General features: G+C 40.2%; 2 long non-coding RNA genes across 2 annotated transcripts; one reads left to right on the top strand and one right to left on the bottom strand.

Annotated features, from left to right (window-relative positions):
- The first annotated feature begins 7,632 nt into the window (after nucleotides 1-7,632).
- LOC143207978 (uncharacterized) lies at nucleotides 7,633-9,151 on the top strand. The gene is made up of 3 exons (XR_013008796.1): nucleotides 7,633-8,200; nucleotides 8,815-8,905; nucleotides 8,980-9,151. It is a non-coding gene; the product is annotated as an uncharacterized LOC143207978 (long non-coding RNA).
- A 1,796-nt stretch (nucleotides 9,152-10,947) lies between these two features.
- Nucleotides 10,948-11,716, bottom strand: LOC143208311 (uncharacterized). The gene is made up of 3 exons (XR_013008884.1): nucleotides 11,482-11,716; nucleotides 11,257-11,355; nucleotides 10,948-11,130 (listed from the first exon to the last, which is right to left on the bottom strand). It is a non-coding gene; the product is annotated as an uncharacterized LOC143208311 (long non-coding RNA).
- Between the last annotated feature and the right edge of the window lie 4,358 nt (nucleotides 11,717-16,074).

The following is a 16,074-nucleotide window of genomic DNA, read 5'->3' as shown; positions in this document are numbered from 1 at the left end:
ACGCGATAACGGTAACGTTAGCGTATCTGCTTTATAATATTTGTCATTGTTGTAATATCCTGCAATTTCTACCATCTTTAACCCTTAGCACTCCAGTGGTGACTCGAAATCACCACTAAAAATTGCTGTCCCATTATGCAAAATATTGTTTACATTGTTAAACATGTTGGTAGCTAATCAATTACTAAACCTTTAATTATTGTATGGTCACCGTGTAGCAGTATGCCGTATGAGTGAGTGAGAGAGAGAGAGACTGAGAGAGAGTAGAGTGAGAAAGAGTAAAGTGAGAATCGCGGCAGGTGTCGCATAATGACCATTAGCGACACCTAACGAATCATGTACGCCTTACATCGGCAATTGTATGGAGAGATTGAATCGAACCACAGAAGTGTACGGACGTTGTCGAATAAAATTTGTTAAGAGCACCACAGATATCAGAAGTGGGATCGCTACGTTTCACGTAATCGAGTGTAGTCGATCGCGATATTAATATTTAATCGATATTAGCGATTCGTGTGAGAACGCGGAGAAAACGAGCGGAGCAGTCGTAATAGGAAGTGCGCGAAACTTGGAGCACGTGGCGCGTATTACGTCGTTAACGTGTCGGTTCCTTTGTCGAGGTATAGCAGGCAGGCGTGAGGCGCGAATACTGCATCTGCATTACATTTCGGACTAAAATCGCGGCCAGTAGGGGCGAATACGTAATTTTATCCTCCGAAATGGCGACAAACGGGGAGTTTTATGAAGATGAGAGGAGTAGGCATTTTCGAGACACGACGAGTGTGCTGCCGCCGTTTGATCCTGTTACAAACGAGCTAACCATCGAGGAATGGATCGAGAAAATGGAGGAATACGGAGACCTGTACAACTGGGACGAGGTAGCGATACGACACTATGCCCTTGCTTAACTAAAGGGTGTAGCACGGAAATGGCGAGACAGTCTACTACGTGTCCAGCGGACATGGGCACAATGGAAAGTACTATTAAAAGACAGCTTCCCATCAGACGAGAGTGAGGTGAGTCTTAGATTGGATGCTCAAAATTACAAAAAGAAACCAAGTCAAGATATAGCCGAGTACTTTTATGAAAAACTTGCGAAGTGTAATCGTGCGCAAATGGGCGACCGCGAAGCGATCGAGTGGATCGCCGACGGGCTTAATAATCCCCGTTTTCGAGATTATTTAGGACCTTTGAGCCGGTACAAGAAGCCCAGTGAGCTTCTCGCAGACTTGCGAAGCGCGAATCTATATTGGAAGGAGACAGCAAAGACGGAAGAGAGACGAAACAATCCAGGGCCTCGTGACGACAATCAGGCAAGATGCTTCGCCTGTAAACAACAAGGTCACACCGTACGTACGTGTCCAAAAGCAACACAAAGTATAACATGCTTTAAATGTGGAAAGTCGGGCCATTATTCGCGGTCGTGCACGGAAAACATTCGCCCAAACACGACAGTTCGTAGCGGTCAACGCGATATGCCCGCGAGAGTTCTGTATATAGATGGAGATACTCACCAAAAGTACTTCAAAAACGCAGTTATTAGTGGTCGGAGTGTAAAATGCTATGTTGACCTTGGCAGCAGCGTAACGGCTTTACGCCAAGATATCGCACATGAGCTAGGCATAACATACCATGAAACGACCCTGAACAGTTTCGTAGGATATGGAGAAGGTCGAGTACAACCGTTGGGCGTGTTTACAGCAAATATAAGTATTGACGGTGTAGAGGTGAAATCAGAAATACACGTCGTTCCAAGCAAGAGCCAAGCGGTACCCCTGTTGGTGGGCCACCCGTACACAGAGCACCCTGATGTCATCATCTTCAGCAGAGCTGGCGAATTACAAATATCGAAGACTGACGACAACCCGTTGCAGACCGTGCCGTACAGTGTTACTAAGACGACATTGCGAGCAAGCGGTACGTATGTCATCCCAGACAATTATCTAGGTCATATAATTGTAGCAGGAGACCTGCCTGACCAAGGACTATGCGTGGAGGGAGGCCTCCGAGAAAAGGGCCCAGTTATACCGAGGTGCATCGTCTCTATGGACGAACAGGGAGAGACCATTCTGCCAGTGCTGAACATTACCGGTGAGGAGCTGACAATCAAGGAGGGAGACGTGGTATCGAGAGGAGAGGTGTACGAGGAGCGAACGTGCGAACGAGAAATCAACGACGAACCAGTGACGTCAGACCAGGTGGACACCGATCTAGTCGGCGAAGAAGCAGACAACATTCTTGCGGTACTAAACGATAATCGCGATATAATAGCGAATAATATATATCAGATCGGGAAAACGGATAGGGCAACCATGCGCATAGAACTCATTTCGGAAAAACCATTAGTTTATCGAACCTATCGGTTATCGTACCACGAGCGGCAACAACTCCGAGATATGACAAACGATTTGAAAGACGCGGACATTATAGAGGATAGCGCCTCGCCATACGCGAGTCCGGTATTACTAGTGCGAAAGAGAAACGGCGAAGTACGAATGTGCGTTGATTATCGCGGTATAAATAATTTAACGGTAAAGGACAGATATCCCCTACCACGAATAGACGATCAGTTAGATAGACTACGGGGACAAAAGCATTACACCAGCCTTGATCTCTTCAGCGGCTATTATCAAGTACTAGTAGATCCGAAATCACGAGACAAGACAGCCTTCGTTACGCCGGATGGCCAATATCAATTCAAAAGAATGCCTTTCGGGCTATGCAATGCACCTTCGGTCTTTCAACGAATGATAAATACGGTACTAGGTTCATTAAAGTACGATATAGCGTTGGCATATTTAGACGATGTCATAATCCCCAGTATGACGGTAGAAGAAGGTCTAGCACGTCTAACCACAATTTTTACAGTCTTTAGGGAAGCCGGATTGACAATTAATTTACGTAAATGCCACTTTTTCAAGTCACAAATTGGATACTTAGGCTTCGAAGTATCAGCGCTAGGGATACAACCGAGCGAGCGAAAAGTAGAGTGCGTTAGGTCATTTCCAACGCCGAAAACAGCTCGCGACGTGAGGAGTTTCGTAGGACTGGCTAGCTATTTCCGACGATTCGTCAAAGGCTTTGCCCTTATAGCAAAACCTCTGACGGACCTCCTAAAGAAAAACGAAAAATTTATTTGGGAAACAACTCAAAATAACGCATTTGAAACAATTAAAAGAATGTTGATATCGAAACCAGTCCTCACGATATACGACCACAGCGCGAAAACGGAAGTGCACACGGACGCATGTGCGTCAGGCTTAGGTGCGGTGCTGTTACAACAGCAAAACGGAAAGGATTGGCACCCAATTAGTTTTTATAGCCGCAAAACAACGTCTGAAGAGGCAAAATACCATTCTTTCGAGCTAGAAGCTCTTGCCATTGTTTGCGCTTTAGAGCGATTTCGCGTGTATTTGATAGGGATTCATTTTGTTATAAAAACAGACTGCAACAGCCTAAAAATGTTAGGTAGCAAAAGGGATCTAAATCCGCGCATCGGTAGATGGTTCGTCAAATTATCAGAATTTGACTATTCAATCGAATACCACACTGCCAAACAAAATGACGTAGCGGACGTATTAAGTCGAAACCCGGTAGAGGAAGCACGGGAAACGGTTGTCACAGGACTTCCAGTTCTAGGAATCAAAATTAATACCGATTGGATAGCGGCGATGCAACGAGCAGACGCGGAAATTTTAGCATTGCGTGATCGTTTAGAAGCAGGCGAGCGAGACGCCCATGATAAATTCACTATGTACAATGCGCGAGTGTACAAAATTACGAAAGGGCGTTGGCGATTGTACGTACCGACCGAACTGCGATACGAGGTAGTAGCGGAAGCGCACAAGTCATTAGCTCACTTGGGAATTGAAAAAACCCTTAGCAAAGTAAAGGAGACGTATTACTTTCCGAAAATGCGCGATTTTGTTACGAAATACGTGAATAGATGCATAAGCTGCTTGTATTATAAGAATCCCGGCGGCAAAAAGCCCGGATTTTTACACCCACTAGATAAAGGTAATACACCGTTTCAGAGCGTGCATATAGACCATTTAGGGCCACTACTGACCACCGAACAAGGAAATAAATACATAGTCGCAACCATATGCGGATACAGTAAATACGTGACATTACAGGCAGTAGTAGATGTCGGCGCGGAAACTACGTTAAAATTTCTATTAGGCTTCATGTCGCATTACGGGCGACCAGAAAGGATTATAAGCGATCGGGGTACGGCGTTTACCGCTCACGTATTCGAAAAATTTTGTAACGAGCACGAAATTCAACACATAAAAATTGCTACGGGTACGTCGCGCGCCAATGGACAAATCGAGCGATTGAATAGCGTTATACTTAACTGTCTTTCCACGACTACTGAAAATTTATTCGGTGAAGACTGGGATAGACATGTACACGAAGTCCAGTGGGCGCTGAACAGCAGCCAACACAGAGTAACACGTAGAACTCCATACGATATCATTTTCAATTATAAAGTTACCGGATGGCACGAAAGTCCATTGACTCGCGAGATCCGCGAACTCAACGAAGAGTTAGGAACACAGGAAGAAGGAGCGTGCGTTGCTACACTGTTAGAGAAAAACAAAGAAGCGCTCGCTAAACAATTTAATAAGACACGAACCAAAGCTAGACAATACAAAATAGGCGATATAGTTTTATTGAAAAGCGAACCACCCGCGACGGGCGAAAGCCGTAAATTGACACCGAAATATCGTGGTCCATATGAGGTAGAACAGGTTCTTGAAAACGATCGCTATGTAATACGCGACATTGAGGGCGAGCAGCAAAGTCAGCGAGCTTACCGCGGAATTGTAGCAGTAGACAAACTGAAACACATTAATATGAGCGCAGGGCAATATAAAAATCGAACGCAGACGCGCGCAGCAGTTGTAAAACCACACGAAATAGAAATAGATTAGAACAGTAAGTGTCTGTATATGTATGTACGAAACGAACAGTTATTGTGAATGCATCGACGAGGGCGTCGAAAATGCAGGAATGGCTGAACTATGGTCACCGTGTAGCAGTATGCCGTATGAGTGAGTGAGAGAGAGAGACTGAGAGAGAGTAGAGTGAGAAAGAGTAAAGTGAGAATCGCGGCAGGTGTCGCATAATGACCATTAGCGACACCTAACGAATCATGTACGCCTTACATCGGCAATTGTATGGAGAGATTGAAACGAACCACAGAAGTGTACGGACGTTGTCGAATAAAATTTGTTAAGAGCACCACAATTGTATGAGGTATTACAATCAATTTCATATCCATCAAATGAAAAGAATCGTATAGAACGAAATTATTCTACCTAGAACGAGATGTTTCATTTTCGAGTTAAAACAGCTCCGAAATTAAAACAGCTGCAAATGGTTAATTATTATAACTATCTTTTAAATTTTCAATATAGGCCCCACATAAAAAAGTTGTGAAATGCAACATTTAGTACCTATTTTCTCTACAATTCCGGCCAACTGCAATTTCTGGAAAAATATCTTTAGGGTGACGGGTAATTCAGTGTCTATGATGTTTCGCGTGGTTAACAGACAACGATATAGATATTTATTAAAACAATAACAAAACAAAACAAGATGTAATAATAATAACAATAACGAGAAAACTAGATTATAAACGTTAATGACTATCGAGTACCAACAAAGTACAGAGATATAAATTAACGTAGCGCGGGCAACTCTAGAGCGATGCGTTCTCAACGAGTGCCACAAGCTTTTTTTCCACTGGTAAAAATCCTTTTTGGTGGGAGGATTAGCAACGTGAGAAAGACCGTTAAAATAAGGGGAGGAATTCTCCGTTCCTCAAGAGTAAGGAGAAAGTTTCCTTCCCCAAAGCAATTCAAAGTCGTCGCTGCCAAGGACATTGCAACGGTTGAGTCAGGGTTCTGGTAATCGTCACTTTTACGACCGAACCCACAACGCAACCGTCCACAGCGCGCACTTGAGAAGGATGAAATTTCCGCGTCCGGAAAGTCCCTCTTTCCAACGCGCCATGTCCACTACATATCTTTTCACATCGTGCAGTAAACTAATTTCTCCAACTTCTCACGAAAAGTCCAAATCCATATAGTCCAACATTAAAAAAGTTACAGTTACTCGAATTAATACAACCCCTGGCAGAAAGTTTCCGATCCGGAGGCATTGATACGGATTTTACAGAAAACTATTACTTTATGGAGTTGAAACTGATGGGAAATTAAAAGGGGCTTATTAAAGAATGAAGAACAACAAATTAACATAAGCTTCCATTTATTATAACAAAGAAACGAGAAAATAAACAAAATGTTACACGGAAAAAAGTTAATAGACCCATTAATAGATCTGCTGGAAGAAAGTTTCCCATTTGATTTACAGTCTCCGCAACACCAAATTTCTTCAACAATTACTGTTGGATGATTCTTATAGAGTTTTTTGCGCTGATTCCGAATCTGCCCTTAATATTTCTCCTAGATACAAATTTCGGATCACGAATAATAGATACAAAATTTGTAATTAGTTACTCGAAGATATAGATACACAGGGGACCACCTGTAGCGGTATTTTCGAATACCTCGAAACCATTCTGCACTTCGCAATCATAACTTAAATTGTGTTTCTTTTTTTTCAATTACAAAAAGTGGACAGCGAAAGTCGACAGCGCGAACTGCATCAATTCTTTAAGTTGAAAATAAATGTAGACAATTAAAAAATGTTTTTGGTTAAACTTTTCATTAAAACTCGAAGCAATAAGTATTTACCGAACAAAACGATTATAGATGCGGGATTCGATTCGGGGCCAGAAGATTCCCAGCCGTATATATGTACTTGTTTTGTTAACGACTACCCAACCTCTAAAAAATTATAAAAAAATTAAGAACGGTTGCTTCAATAATATCCAAGTACTGAATTCTTATAAAACTGGAGTCTCTAACACTTCAATACAAAACATGCATTTTCTTGGAATTTTTGGAGGTTTTCAATTTTTTAAAACATGTTTCCGTAATCCGAAAAATCTGAAAAAATACACATTAATAATCAGGATGAGACACAACTAACGTAATAATATAAATGTGGTCAACTGAAGACTTTGATGTATGTATATACATAAAATCGGCAATTTTATGTTTTCCGATTTGTTTAAAAATCGATTTTGCAACCAAAAATTTTGAAAAAAATCTCAGTAGTGTATGCTATTCGGTAGAATATTCATGAATTTTTTCATAATTTTCTGTTGAACATGACGTGACTAAAAACAAATTTGGTTGGATACTTCTGACCATCTTTTCCGGCTATACCTTAAGAATCAACGAAAACATTATTTAAAAAATACAAAATATATTTCTTTTTACATCGTTAAAACCGATTTTTCAAAAAAAAATTAGGCCTAATTTCTCTTCGATATCTCTTTTAGATCAAAAGTTATAGCAAAATGTGCGTCGCGCCGCGTGCTGTGCCCGAGATTCAAATGCTTGCCGTTTCCGACTTTTCGCCTCATGCTTTCGAAATTTCGGTAACGTGAAAACCGGAGGAACGCGTCGGCGTAGATCACTCGAGCAGGTAGTTCACACGGACAGAGTAGAGGTACGCTTGTTGTGTAGCGCGCGTGCAATCGAACATGCACCAACACGGGCAAGCGCGGTCGACACCGCTCACGGATACGACGATACGTCAGGGAAGGGGAAACTGCCGTTCAGTTTTCAGCAGTTTTCAGTTATTCTCTCAACTCTCAACAGTTCTCAAGTTCTCGTTCGCTTAGCTCGGTCGTAATATCTGTGGTTGTCAGGAGAACGCCGCCGCATGTCACATTGTACTTTCACTTTCAAGATATTGTCGTTTAAAGTTTTGATCACTAATGCTTTGACAAGGACATTGGTTATAAATTGTATTATTTTTTCGAGCCTTTTGAATTGATTTTCGTGACGTTTTTTCTGGTAAATACCTAATCCTACACTATAAAGTTCAATAAATGCATAAACTGAAATTTTTTGAAATTGTGACATGCAGCGTTTTTCTTGACACAATCACAGATATATTTACATAGCTTCGCTCTGTGGTTACACGTTCCACTCGCAGGTGCGGTCTGCGTTGCGGCATTTGACTATCTGACTATTTATTAGATTGACTTGCTTGGATTATGTGATTACGTGGATTACTTGGATTACGTGCACTACGTGGAAGGAAGGAAGAACGGAAGGTATTTGTACATATTTATATTGGTTGATCGGTTTCATTTTGCTCAAATGTCTCCCAGAATCTTCGCGTGAAAAAGCGTGAGAACGCTTGTCGGCACACCACGCGACACTGCCATTTGCCATCACGTATGAGGTGCTACGGGGCGAGTATGTTCACTTCAATGTAGAGTCCAAAATAGTAAATTGTTTGTTTCTTTATCACCTTATCACTCTCTTTTCATTATCATTATTATCATTTATCACTTTAAACAAATCCAACACAATTCAGCTTTGGCCCATTCAGATTAGAATTAGCTTAGCAATATTCTAAATCGGCAAAATGATGGCTTAAACCAATTCAGTAAGGCAAGTATTTAATCTTCTTCACTTGCTTCTCATCATCGAATTTTTTTATTTCTGATAGTACATTCTTTTGTTTGTAGTTCAACTTTAATCGATTTTTTATAAATATCATTGCAATGTTTGAATCAGTTAGGTATATTAGTTGATGAAAAACGTCAGAAGACCTTTTGTAATTGTAGCACCAGAAATTAGAAAATTCGTTGAGATGAGCAATAAGCGAAGAAGATTAAATACTCACCTTTACTCACTGTGTAATTGAAAATCTAATTTACAGAACGGAGGATAAATATAATGTGCTATCCAGGGAAGGAGGAGAAGGAAGCTGCGGCAACCGGGGAAGAGGAAGACCTCTAATTTTTCACGTGGTACGTATATCTAATTATGCCATTCAACGCACATGCATATATTGTACATCACTGATTTTCTTCGTATTTTTTAGGTATCCCACCTATGCCAGAACGTGCTACGGGCCACAAGTTTCGGGAAGCAGAGGCAACAACGTGTAATAATCACAATATACAGGGTGTTCCGTTTAAATACGAACACCTAAATATCTCTTCAGGTTATTGTGATGCAAAAAATATTTGTTACGTAATGTACATGGTGTCAATGGACCAAATATCTGGCACACCGTGCACATTACGTAACAAATATTTTTTGCATCACAATAACCTGAAGAGATATTTAGGTGTTCGTCCAATAATAAAGCATAGTAATAATAAAAAATTATAATATTTATTATATATATATATATATTCCTTGTGTCATTGTCCATGTGTCTTTACCAACTCCCTGCGGCGTGTTAAAAAATAAGAAAAAGTAAATTTTCTTTTCCCTTATACGACACTTTGTCTTTTTTTGCATGGGGACATATTAATCTTAGCTTCCATCTCTTGCAATCGATGCAGAGAATTTTTATTTTGCACAGATTACTTTTTTTTCGTTTTCTCTCCTTGCATGTGACTGAATATTCATTCAAAAATCAGTATTGTCGGTAAAAAGGGAAACTGCTACATATTTGTACAATAGAAATCTACTTTATCGACATCTGCCACATTAGTGCGATCTGCCCTTACCGACGGCGCTGCCCTGTATAACGGCATTCACCGCATTAATCAGTGCGACCGTGCTGCCATCTTGCGGGGAAGCGGAATCCAGGATAGAGTGGCGTTCCAGCTGGACTGCAAAAAGCTGCATTCCCCGTGGGCTGCATCCAGACGGTTCCAGGTTGTTCCAGGTGGAGTCAACCTATGCGCGTTTTCGTCACTCCCCTTGGAGTCCGTTGTGCTATCAGGGTATGTGCGCAATGTGCATGTGGGCAATCGTATTGTGCGCAACTGAAGGCCTCTCACTTCAACAGCGCCACTCGGGGTGAACTACGAAGACAGAGAAGCAGATATGTTTCTCGCAGGAAAGACACTGACAGAGAATATATGAAACAGCTTGATTTTTTCGATCACGCGGGTAAGCCGCATTTCGCGAAGAAGCAATATTTTTTGATGCTCTTTGTGTTGAAATATTCTCTGCATTATTGCGGGGTCCCGTACAGAGCCCTTTTTGGGTTTGGCTCTTGGAACTTTGTAAACAACAAAAGTGTACGTTTTTATGGAAGAACTTTTTTTCTGAACACTTTTTCCAAATGCTCTTTGCGTTGAAATACTCTCTGTATTATTGCGGATTAGCATGCAGAGCTCTTTTTTCGAAAAAGTGTACAGAAAAAAGTTCTTCCTTAGAAGCTGTATCCCTCTACTCCACCCCACTCTTTACCGGCGGCGTACGAAAAACAACGTCTCCGGAAAATGTCTCTCAGTCGCCAAAAAGATATCCTTTATGGAGACGTTGCTTTTACGACTGAAATGAGACAGCTGAAAGACGTTCACCCTCTGCTGTGAAAACAACGTCTCCATAAAGATATCTTTTTGGCGACTAAAAGACGTATCTTTGGGACATAGACGTTCAGACGGAACGACGACATGAAACAGACATCTATGAGACGATGTGTGCTGGTTGGGAAATAAATAATTATTATAATACATAACAACTATATATTGATAGGGATGCAGTACCCAATGAGCACAGGACTATCCTATGTACGTCCATGGGAGGTCTGCTTCGGACGTTCGGGACGTACGGAAAACGTCCAGAATATCCTAGTAAGGGGCTAGAAACATCCTAGTCAACAGCCTCTGAATGGTCATGTTACGAAGTAGTCTACCCTAAGAACGTACGGTGGCGACATACCTAGACGGTTTTTAGACTGTTCGAAAGTACCGTTCTCCGGAAATTCCTAGAAGCGGTTTTTAGACTGTTCGAAAGTACCGTTCTCCGGACATTCGGGCATTTTGTGAACGTTTAAAGAAGGAACAACATTTATTTAAAATTTCATTTATTTTATGATTTTTTTTGCATTTGGTATATGTAACAAACAAGATTTTACAAGATTATACGGACATTTACGAACATAACAAGATTTTAAGTACATTTGCTTCTTATTTCCGACTGCTGCAACTTCTTGGCTCCGCTTCCTGCTGTCTTCTTTCAAACTCTCTGGGTCTGTTTAGAGTCAGCAAATCCCCGCTGGAGACAGTAACTAGAAATGAAATATGTTTTTATGATAAAAGATATACTAATTACAGTAATAGGATGAGATGTACAGCTATGAATGTAATAAATTAATGTTCAATATGTAGAGCGATTCTTTTTTGTATCTACGTACCAATCTTGCTGCAACTTCGTCGCTCCTCTTCCTGCTGCGGTGTTTCATATACTCTGCATCTCTTCGGGGAGGGCGGCAATTCCTGGCTGTTGGCAGTGACTGCAAATAAAATATGTTTTTATGATAAAAGATATACTAATTACAGTAATAGGATGAGATGTACAGCTATGAATGTAATAAATTAATGTTCAATATGTAGAGCGATTCTTCTTTGTATCTACATACCAATGTTGGTTTTCTTCTCCAATCTTAGGGGAGTGGGTAAAATGGTCTTTTCTGTCCCACACAATACGGTTTTCCTTCGTTTTGACTTCTTCGCCGCTTACGTATGGTCACAACTCGTTACAGACGAGAACACTCCTCATCTTGGATTTCCAGGATTCATCGTCTACTTTGTCGATATTCTGCGCGCCGTGTAAATGGTACTGAACAGTACCCAACAGTACCTTCATTTTTTGATCGCGCAATGGCGGCGATTTCAGCTTCAGTAGTCGATGAGATGGCGTCAGATGGGGTACCTCGAACACCCCGCACCAGTGCTTCGATTGAGCCAACCTTTTTGATACGATGGATGGCCGCTAGAGGCGCTGCGCGGAAAAACAGTAACGTATCTACTATTGGGTAGCAGAGCGGCCAGAGCCCTGAGGCAGTTATATTGGCGGGAATGTATCGAAATAATCTTACGGGACAAAAAGACTCCAGGACGTGTCCTACGAGTTACAAAATATACACAAATACACTTGTTATACATTCATTTTTCAGAATCAAATCATATAAATTTTTTAAAATTCTGCTTGGTGCTCAAGGAACCCCATTTCATCTACCCAATAGTAGATACGTTACTATTTTTCCGCGCAGCGCCTCTAGCGGCCATCCATCGTATCAAAAAGGTTGGCTCAATCGAAGCACTGCTGCGGGGTGTTCGAGATCGAAAAAATCAAGCTGTTTCATATTCTCTGTCAGTGTCTTTCCTGCGAGAAACAAATCTGCTCTCTGTCTTCGTAGTTCACCTCGAGTGGCGCTGTTGAAGTTACTAGTTTTGGTCCCGCTGGGTTCGGCCTAGGAACCGTTGGTAAGACCTAAGAAACTGCCATTCATAAAGGGTCCAAAATTTAATTCCTAGGTACGTCCATGGGAAGTACTGAATGGACGCAGGACGTTTGGACGTGAACTGACCCTGAATCGTACGTTTTATGGAGGTACGTGGCTACTTGGGTAACAATTAACTACGTGAAAGCCGATGGAGGAAGTATTGACCTTTTGGCAGGCAGCGATGACAGCGATGATTCTGCATATAGGAAAATGCATTTTATTATTCAAATCTGAAGGTTTTTTTTACTCTATTTAAATATGTATTATAATCTACTTAAACCTATTTAAAAAATAATACAGATTATTTACATGTTCAAAAAATTATATTTGTTGAAACAATTTAATTTACCTAGAAAATTCTGTTTATAAAAGGATACGAAAACTTTTATCTGAGCAAAAATATACTTTGTTTAGACAATTTTTCTTGCAAGATTCTGTTAAAAAAAGATGTTAACTAATAAAAAAATATTTGTTTTAAACTCTTGATTCGTTTCAAAACGATTGTTGCAAAATTTAACATATTTAAAAACTGTACTTGCTTAAATAGATTGTATAGTTAGAAAAATTAAATTTATGAAATATTTGATTATCTAATACATTTAAATAAAAAACGTATTTGATTGAATTGTAAATGATTAATTACACTTACATTAGCGGATCTTGATCATTTCCATCGTTGACTCAGCTTCTCCCGACTCGCGTTTCAGCTACTCGGTCCACCAAAACGCGAGCTCGGAGAAGCGTGGAAAAATTGGCGACGATGGTCTGTATCTAATTCAAAGATCCTTTCGGATCCTTCAAGATCCTTTTGACCAGCTCGAGGCTTGAATGAACACGTTCCGAGGCCCGAGGGTTGGGCCCCCTAGACCTGAGCCCAGAACACAATAGCAGTACAATAAACACGGCCGGAGGATTGCCCGGCCGTGTTTATTGCACCATTCAGCCAAGGCGCCCGAGGCACCGATGATGGGCAAAAATATTGAATTAGATACTTTTTCCAAGATATCTTCACGAGTAAAAGCAGTAAGCAGTGACCGAATTCTATCGAGTTTAGACTTTTCTTAATCGGAAGAACGTCACGAACTGGCTCGTGGCACTTTCGTGAGGGCATCACGGAAAGATCAACAAGTTCAGGATTCACTTGTCAGGGGTTTCATGCCGAGCTACCTGGCTGGCCGGGGGATCGCCCGGCCGTGTTTATTGCACCACTCGGCCTAGGCGACCCACAGTGGTCTAAACGGGCGATTTAGCTGGACAAAACCCAAAAAATGGAAATCCAGCAGGAAAATTTCCCGCTTCGGTAAATAAGAGGTAAGGTACCAGGTAAGATGAACCACTGCTGGTTTTTCCCTTTTTATCACTCCATAATAAAATATACCCCCACGAACAACTCATTTTTCAACTTCGTATTTCTTCATCGTCGTTCGACACCTCACTATTCATTAGTATATCTCGTTGTGAACATCTAGTAGTGGAAATATTTGTGGAATTTTTCATTCTATGATGGATACCAGCATGAAGCAAAAGGACAAAACTCAAATAAAACTTAAATATATTGTTTATTTGCTTAAAAATGAAAGTATACTTCAAACGTATATAGCATTCAAACTTTGACAGTCTCGCAAAAAAAACCTTTAAATACCTTTAGGATGGAACATGTTGGAAAACATCTTTATAGAAGTCTAGATGGTCCGAAAAAATCAATTTTATTTGCACGAACTTGCACGTTTGAATTTGAGACAGTTTTTAGTAATTCAATGTCGATATATTTCGAATCATCTCTATGATTCTCTTCTACGTAAGCCACAAATGACAAAAAGATATCAAAACATGATTGGAGTAAAAGTGATATCGTATTTTTGGGCCCCTTAAATTTATGCAAACAATTTTGAAAATTTATAATTTTTTTTAAATTTTGAAAATGATTTTTTTTAGAAAAAAAAATTTTTTCGGTTAAAGACGCCGACCAATTAAGAGACAACAGGCGATAGTAGAATAATAATAGAATGATGCAAAAGTAGTTCTGTCAGCTTTTCGACGCAAATGCCCAATTGTCACCACGATGTTTTGAACATTTCGGATAATCTGGCAAGAAAATGTTTCCAACAAAAGTTAATCGATACTCAGTCATCTATAAATCCCAATAAAAAAAGTTTACAAAAATTTTTTTTTTAATAAAAAAATATGTTTATGTTAATTTTTTAAACACCACTAAGTATTTTTTATTACATATTGTTGTAGCTGGTGTCAAGACGAATCCAATGACCTACTTAACTACGGCTTTAAGTCTAAAAATAATGCTAGAATAATTTTGTCCAGCTAAATCGCCTGTTTAGACCACTGTGCGACCGAGGCACCGATGATGGGCTAAAATATTGAATTAGATACTTTTTCCAAGATATCTTCACGACTCGTGAAGCCAGGTAGCTCGGCATGAAACCCCTGACAAGTGAATCCTGAACTTGTTTATTTTTCCGTGATGCCCTCACGAAAGTGCTACGAGACAGTTCGTGGCGTTCTTCCGATTAAGAAAAGTCTAAACTCGATAGAATTCGGTCACTGCTTACTGCTTTTACTCGTGAAGATATCTTGGAAAAAGTATCTAATTCAATATTTTTGCCCATCATCGGTGCCTTGGGCGCCTAGGCCAAGTGGTGCAATAAACACGGCCGAGCAATCCCCCGGCCCTCGGGCCTAGGAACGTGTTCATTCAAGCCTCGACCTGGTCAAAAGGATTTTGAAGGATCCGAAAGGATCTTTGAATTAGATACAGAAACTAGTTACAAATGTATCCGTAGCTTCGGATCCTTCTGCTTCGGATACAAGAGTATCTAATTAAACGTCGGATACAAGTTACTTTTGTATCTATATCTTCGAGAGTAACTAATTACAAATTTTGTATCTATTATTCGTGATCCGAAATTTGTATCTAATTACATATTTTGCCCAATTCTGTTTAGAAGGCATATCTTAGATTTTCATTATAGGCACAGATAAAAAAGTTAAAAATCGTAACCTGTACATTTATCTTCAAAATTCCAAGCAATAGTAATTTTAAAAAAAATTTCTTATACATTATCTATTAAAGTGACTTTTCTAACATCTTAAAAAAAATCAATTTTTCGTAAATCCATTCCAATATGTCCACCATGGAAATAGAAGAAAGGTCAAAGAGTCACTGCACACGGTGTGCGAGTTGATGGGAAAACTCCAAGATGAATTGCTGCAGCTCTCAACTGACCGTGTGTGGATGACTGCAAAGTATATGTATATCACATCATTGCTATTGAGGCATAGAAAGATGTCCGAGTCATTCTTGGTGGCACCGACAATAAAGTAATAAAGAACCATTCTTGACACTAGTGCGCTGGTAAAGAACGACTTTATTCCATTCAAACCGATGCACAGTGGGCCCAAACGCCAATCTAGCTGATAAAGTCGTATTTTCAATCATATACTATTACTTACTTTTTTATTTGTTTCCATTCTTAAATCCCTGTAGATGTTTAAATTATATTCTGTGTTGCTCTGAAGACTTTTTATATAGGGTAATATTTACGCAAAAGTCTATAATCGCTGCGGCCTTTAAGAGTCCCCCAGAACGGTCAGTGCTTTTGCTACTGGTAAACGTTAATATTAAATGCGAATATTTTGCCTTTCATGGGTTTTGTAGAAGAAAGTACGTACTTTCATTCTGTAATTACAGAATTTGCAAAAGTTAATGAA

This window comes from Lasioglossum baleicum, chromosome 4 (genome assembly GCF_051020765.1).
Source record: "Lasioglossum baleicum chromosome 4, iyLasBale1, whole genome shotgun sequence".
Taxonomy (NCBI): domain Eukaryota; kingdom Metazoa; phylum Arthropoda; class Insecta; order Hymenoptera; family Halictidae; genus Lasioglossum; species Lasioglossum baleicum.
Note: the sequence above shows the minus strand (reverse complement) of the source record. Positions and strands in the feature narration are given on the sequence as shown.